Raw genomic sequence first — 6,563 nt, 5'->3', positions numbered from 1 at the left:
GTTAAAACACAGATATCCGTGAGATCTTAGCTTCGCTGAGACAGAAGGAGAGCACACAGCCTAGGAGTTAGGAGACCCGGGTTTCCGATTCGGTGCTGCCTATAAACTCACTCTGTGAGCTTGGGCAAGTCATTTTCATTTCCTGAACCTCAGTTTCTCCACTGATAAAAAAAAAAAAAAGAAAGAAAGAAAAAGGGAAAGGACTAAAAGGCAGAAATAAAAGGGGAGATGGGGTTAGAAAGGTCTTGAGATCTCTGGTCTCAGGCGGCAGGATCTGTTCACTTCAGGGTTTGGCCTGGACACTGGATGACCAGCATGTCCACGAGAGCAACTCCTTTGGGCCAAAGGGCTTGGGGATCAGGTCAATGAGTATCTTACTTCCCCCTTCTCCAGAAAAAAAAAAAAAAAAAAAAAATCCCTGCTCCTCCCTTACCACTGGACATCTCAGCAAATGGCAAACCCATGCCTCTGGGTTTTCAGGCTCAAATTCTTGGAGGCATCTAGAACTCCACTCCTCTTATTCCCAACATCTAATCTATCAACAAAGCCTGTTGACACTACCTTCAGCCCAGATCTGATTGCTTCTCCCCCACTTCCCCGGCTACCATGCTGGACCAAGACCGCATTTCATTACCTCCCCCTAAATTCTCCATCACCCTCTTAACTGGTCCCTGCCTCTACTCTTGTCCTCCCAGAGTCTCAGCTCCTCATATAGGGGGATGCCTTTAAAACATAAATTTGATCCTGCCTCTCCCTTCAAAACCCTTCCTGCCTTCCTCTCCCTCTCTCTCTCCCTCTCTCTCTGTCACATCATAAAATCCACACATCTCACCAGAACCTACGAGGCCCCATATAACCTGAACCTGGCTTTGCCTTGATCTAATCCCCTCCCATAAAAGTCTTCTTGGTGTTGCTCAAACCTGCTCCCACCTCAGGATCTTTGCACCTGCTATGCCTTCTTCCCAGAACTCTCTCCCCTGGGATACCTGCCTGGCCTACTCCCTAACTTCTTTCAGGTCTCTGCTCAAATGCTCCCTCCTAGGGGATGCTTCCCAGACTGCCCTCACTCCAAGAGCACACTCCCGTCCATGTCCTTACCCTACTTAATTTTTTTCCTAACATTCATCACCTGGAGATTGTGATAAGCCATTATCACACTTATTTGTTTACTTTCTGCCCACCCCTCTAAAATGTAAGCTCCAGGAGGGCAGGGACTTTGCTCTGTTCATTGCTGTATCATCAGCACCTAGAACAAGGAATCTGGCATATTATAGATGCTCAATTATGTAAGTTTCAGGAAGGGAAAAAATAGTTTAAGTGGAGCTGCACTAACATCGAGGCCAACCAAGCCTCTTACTGGAGAGGTCAATGCCAAGGGCTTCCCTGTGCTCTGCTTCAGCAGGGCAGGATGTCCCAGGGAGGCAAAGGTAGAGCCAGGTGTTGGGAGATCTGGGTGGGGCAGTGTGCGGGGTACAGGGTAGGCAGGGGAGGTAAAGACTCCAAGCTGAGTTTATAGGTTTGTGGGCTGCAGGGTTTTCATTGAGACTAGAGGAAGTGGCTAAAAGGAGTTGGGGACACATTCCAAAAGACAGGAGCCTGCAGAAAAAGGGTGGGTTATATATAAATGAGAGGAGGTCTGAACTGTCCTGTGAACTAACTTGAACTTCAATTCTGCCCCCATAGGGGATCCCAAGGCAGGTCCAGTCAGCTCCCCAAAGCTCAGCTGTGATCAGAGCTGCCTTCCCAGGCTCCCCAGTGTCCCCCTCCAATCAAGGCCCAGAGAGTGATGTACAGCCAGAGGAGGCAGGGAAGGGGAAGAGTGCTAAAGAAGAACAGCCATTCTGGCAGGAGTCTCCCCAAGTCAGAACCCAAAGCCTTGGTCTCCCACCCTCTCCCCTTCCCCCCAGGCCTTGGCTAGCATCTCCAGCGAAGTGAAGTGCTAAGAGAGCATGACCCTAATAACTGTATTGAAGGATGACTATCTGCCACCCACTAGAATCCTCACAAAACAGGGGGTGGAGGCTTCCCCGGTGGCGCAGTGGTTGCGAGTCCGCCTGCCGAAGCAGCGGACACGGGTTCGTGCCCCGGTCTGGGAAGATCCCACATGCTGCGGAGCGGCTGGGCCCGTGAGCCATGGTCGCTGAGCCTGCATGTCCGGAGCCTGTGCTCCGCAACGGGAGAGGCCACAACAGTGAGAGGTCCGTGTACCGCAAAAAAAAAAAGAAAAGAAAAGAAAACAGGGGTGGTACAGGCCCATTCTACAGAGGAGGCCATTGAAGTTCAGAGAGCTTATTTGATCTGCCCAAGGACCCACAGCTTAGTAAATTGCAGAGGGAGGTAGGATTGAGCCACCAAGGCCCGAGGACCCAACCAGTACACTGGAACGCTTCTGGACAACAGCCTACATCTCCATCTTCACACTGCCTGGGGTGCCCTGGTCACACTCAAGTCCTGACTTCTAGGACGCTGGAGAGGTGCTGTCCACCTCTGGGCCTGCAGCCACTGGAGTCCTGGCCTCCCCCCACCTCCACCCCCGCCTGAGCCGCTGGCCCGCAGGGGGCGATGGCGGCATGGCTGGAGCCCGCGCCCCAAATCTGAGGCTGGTCAGCAGAAAGCGGCTAAGGTCAAGGAAAGCCCCCAGGGCCAGGGCTGGGTGCAAGAGAAAACCGTTGCAGGCGCTGAACCCCCGGAGGCCGAACCCCAGCTGTGCTGAGCGCTGCTGCCAGGCCGCCCCGTGTGGGCCCGAGCTCTCCAGCCGTTGTTTGATGAGCAGCGGCCAATAAATTCATTAATCATCATTTTATGCCTCATCAAACCCCCTCCAAGCCCCTCCATGGGAGTTACACAAATTAGCCCCTGAAAAGACAGTAATTTCAGTTTAGCGAGGTAAGTGCTTTCTGATGGGCTCCGCGCACAGAGCTCTCCTGACAAGCCAATCCATCAGCGAGTTGGGGATGGGACGTGGCCGGCCCGCCCTGACCAGCCGGGCCTCACCAGTCCCAGCCCTGCCCAGCCTAGCCTCTGGGGTCTACCTGGCAAGGGTCTCCGCCTAGGGCGCCCCCTTTCCCAGGCTCCTTTGCACCCATCCTCCGCAGTCTGTCTCAGCCGGCCTCTTGCCTTCACCCACCCAGACCTCCTCCACCCTCCTAAACGGAAGAAAAACTTTGCCGGAAAAACTGAGGCCCAAACTTGGGGAACGAATTTGTCGAGGATGGCGGAGACCGACGCACCGGTGCTGAAGTTCTGAACTCCTGCCCAGTGGAACTGGGAGTCAGGTAGTCCTTTCTCCTCTTACAGTCTGGATGTCCGGGTTCTGCGGCCCTTTGAAACTATTGAAGGGTTGTGTGCATTGCGGGCATACATTGGGGGAGGGGGTGTTATCCACGCCAATCCTGAAAGAAATCCCAGAATCCAAAAGAGGGCCATCTGGGAACAGAGAAGGGTGGTCCTTCCATCTAAGGGGCGACTCCATGGGACCCTGGTGGCCGGGGGTCGGGGTGGACGTGGGGGACGCCCCTGGCCTTTTCCACGTCCCTCCCGTCTTTCTTTCGGAAACCCCCGCCTGGGGTGAAAGACGACGCCTGGGGAGGGGAGCAAGAAAGGATTTTCTATCGAATGGGCCCTGCCAGTAGGACTCCAGTAGGGAGAGTTGGGTAAAAACCGCAGAACACTGTGGCAAGAGGTTGGGTATTTGCAAGCGCGAAGCCAAAGCCGCGCCTTCTCACTTTCCCGTCCCTTTGCACAGAAAGTCCCAAGGGGATCCTACCCGGCGGGCAGGGTGCGTACAGAGGGGGTGGACGAGGAGCCGCCGCCCAAGCCGAGGCCGACCGACCAGCGCTCGAGCGCCCAGCGACGCGCCTCTCCTTCATTAGCTTCCTCTCCACGCGGCGCTGCCTGCCTCGGAAAATAAGTTAGCAAACGGGGAGCCGTTTATCTCTTTTATCTTGGGGCCTGATCCAATTAAATAAGTGCACATTTACATTTGCATCCATCAGGCGAGAGCGCTGAGAGCCCGGGGTTTGCTCGGAGCAAATAAAAGCAGATTTCACTGAGAAAAGTGGCGTCTGGGAGCGCCAGGCTCGTCCGGGCGCCGGAAACGAGCGCGGCCGGGAGGGCGGCCTTGGGACCCAGGGTTGGGGCCTGCGGCCGACGGGAGGCCGGAGATCCCCAATGGCCCGGAGGGGCTGGCCAGCGCTGGGTGTGCAGCCAGAGCTGCAGGCCGGTCCCCGAGGCGATCGTGTTAGGCCACAACCTGCGTCCCACCTCGTGCCTGGGACCCAAGTCACATTTAGCGCGAAAACGAAAAGGAGATTAGCTCTGGCCTGGTCCAAAAGGGAGACCCGTGGGGTGGGTGTAGGACCAGTTCCACAGCTTTGGCCACTTTGGGGGGAGAGCAGGAGACAAGATTCCGGTCGGGCCGATTTTCCTCCTATTCGGGGGCCGAGTGGCAAAGAAGGCGAAAGTCAGGTAGAGGGCGCTCCCCCCGCTGTCCCCAACATCCTTGCACCGGGGGAAACCAGCTGAGACTTCCCGTTAGCGCTTCTGGATGGGTAGAGGGGGACGTCCAGGTGATCACCTCCTCCTTTGCCACGCCGAGCTCATTAAAGGTGCTTTCGAAATAGGGTTTGAAGAATTCGAGGGTAGTTTTGTTTTGTTTTTCCTTTTCCTAAAGATGTCCAACCTACAGGCCAAAAGATAGAAACGATCTTTGGGGGCGCGGCTGCGTCGTAGGCCCCCGACATGCCAAACCGCAAATTAAAACTGTGCGGGGCCCAGAGGCCGGGAGTGGAAAGGCCAGCAGAAACGGAATACCTGCACCTGAAGCGGAGCGGGCGCACCGGCACTGCCTGGGCTGCGCACCGCCGCGCCCCCTCCACTCCCTGCAGGCTGCTCCAGCAGCCCGCATATTTCTCAACTGCCTGCCGCCAGGTTTTAAAGGTTGTGCCCAAGCCGTGACTGGAATCTGTAGGGTTAATACTCTTCCAGTCGAAGGCCGTGCTTTCCGAATCCCCAATGTTAACTGGGTCCTGGGTCCCAGGCCGAAGCGAGTGGGATGGCGGAGCAATTTACGTTTGACCCTCTTGGGGTCCAGAGCTAACGCCCCGCTGAGGGTGGAGGGCATAGCTGGGTGTCGCCTGACTCCTCCTCTCTGCGAGCCGCGTGGCGCCCGGGGACCAGTAGGCGGCGCCCTTCCTAAACTGCATCCGCCTCCGGCTCCCTCTTGGGAGCGCAATCACATTCCTTTCACTTTGGGCGCTTCGCAGGGCGCTGTTCTGTGCCTCCGCCCCAGCTGGCAGCTTGTTAGGCGGGACAGGTGGGCTGGTAGGAACGGCCAGTTCTGAAACCGCTCGCACGACCACCGCAGCCCAGCCCCCAACCTTCCAGGCTCCAAGAGCTGTGCACATCTCAGGGAACGAGAGGCCCTGAGGGGTTTGCAAACCAGGAGGCCTCGATGAAGCCCCCTCGCCCAGGCCGGGGAACAGCAGTTTGGGCCCTGGCACCCCGGTCCGAAGAGCGGGAAGGAGAAAGGGCCCCTTCTGCAGCCTCACCTCAGTGCCCGAGTATGCACCCTCGGGGATTGACTGGGCTGTTGGTTCCTCACCCCAAATCCCAGAAGCTGATTCGGCCCTGCACAGGGGGGCAAGGGAAGAAACCCAGCCGGTCCCTGGTTTGGCGCTGCCTCGTGGGGCTGACTGCAGGGACCCCACTCAGTGGTCCCGCGGCCTCTGTTGCCAGGGGTTCAGCGACTCCTAGTCCCCTTAGTGCCAAGCTAGGCTCTGCTTGGGGGCTGCAACCAGTGCAGCCAAGCGCAGGTGACAAACGCCCGCGATACCCCAGCACCGAGGTGTATTAGGCGCTGCTTCGCATAACTTCCGCGCCCCAGTCCAAGTCTGCGAACAAACCCCTGGCACACGCCGAAAGGTTTCCCCCAGCCCCCCTTGCAAGGAGCATCGCCTTCGACACGGCCCAAGATGCGGCCAGGCTGAGGCTCGGAGGCTCGAGGAGGGACTTGGGACCTTACAGACACGCATCTACTTCTGGGATTAAACGCGGGAGACATTTCCTAGCTGCACACACCTCGACCCGCCCAGCAGGCCTCCCCCAAACTGAGAAGTCTCTAGACAACAGAAAAACCACTGGCCACCGAAACCCAGCTGTGCAAAGGAGAAAACCCTAAACTTAATTTGGGGCTTGTACTTAGGACGAAGTGCGCAAAGAAAACCCTCGACCCTGCAGAGGCCAAGGGCAGGAGGGATGCGAACGGGGGGCAGCGACGTGGGCACCAGCCTTCCAGACTCTGGCGGTTTCGCTGCGCAGCCGGGAAGCGTCTCGCACAGCCCCTCGTTGGGGAGAAACGCCACGGGCTCCCCGGTACGCGGTTCCCGTTCCCAGGCAGCCCCCGCGGGCATTCGGCTCCCAGCCCGGAGCCTCGGCAATCAGACCCGGGAGGCCCGCGCCGCGCCATTTGCATATTCCCGGGAACACAAGGAAGCCTACAATTTTCTTTTTAAAATCGTTGGGCAGGGTTTAGGGCCAGTGCTTCCAAATCCCGCAGAGTTGAT

Source organism: Phocoena phocoena, chromosome 20 (genome assembly GCF_963924675.1).
Source record: "Phocoena phocoena chromosome 20, mPhoPho1.1, whole genome shotgun sequence".
Lineage (NCBI taxonomy): Eukaryota > Metazoa > Chordata > Mammalia > Artiodactyla > Phocoenidae > Phocoena > Phocoena phocoena.
The sequence above is the reverse complement of the archived record's forward strand: the minus strand, read 5'-3'. Positions refer to the sequence as shown.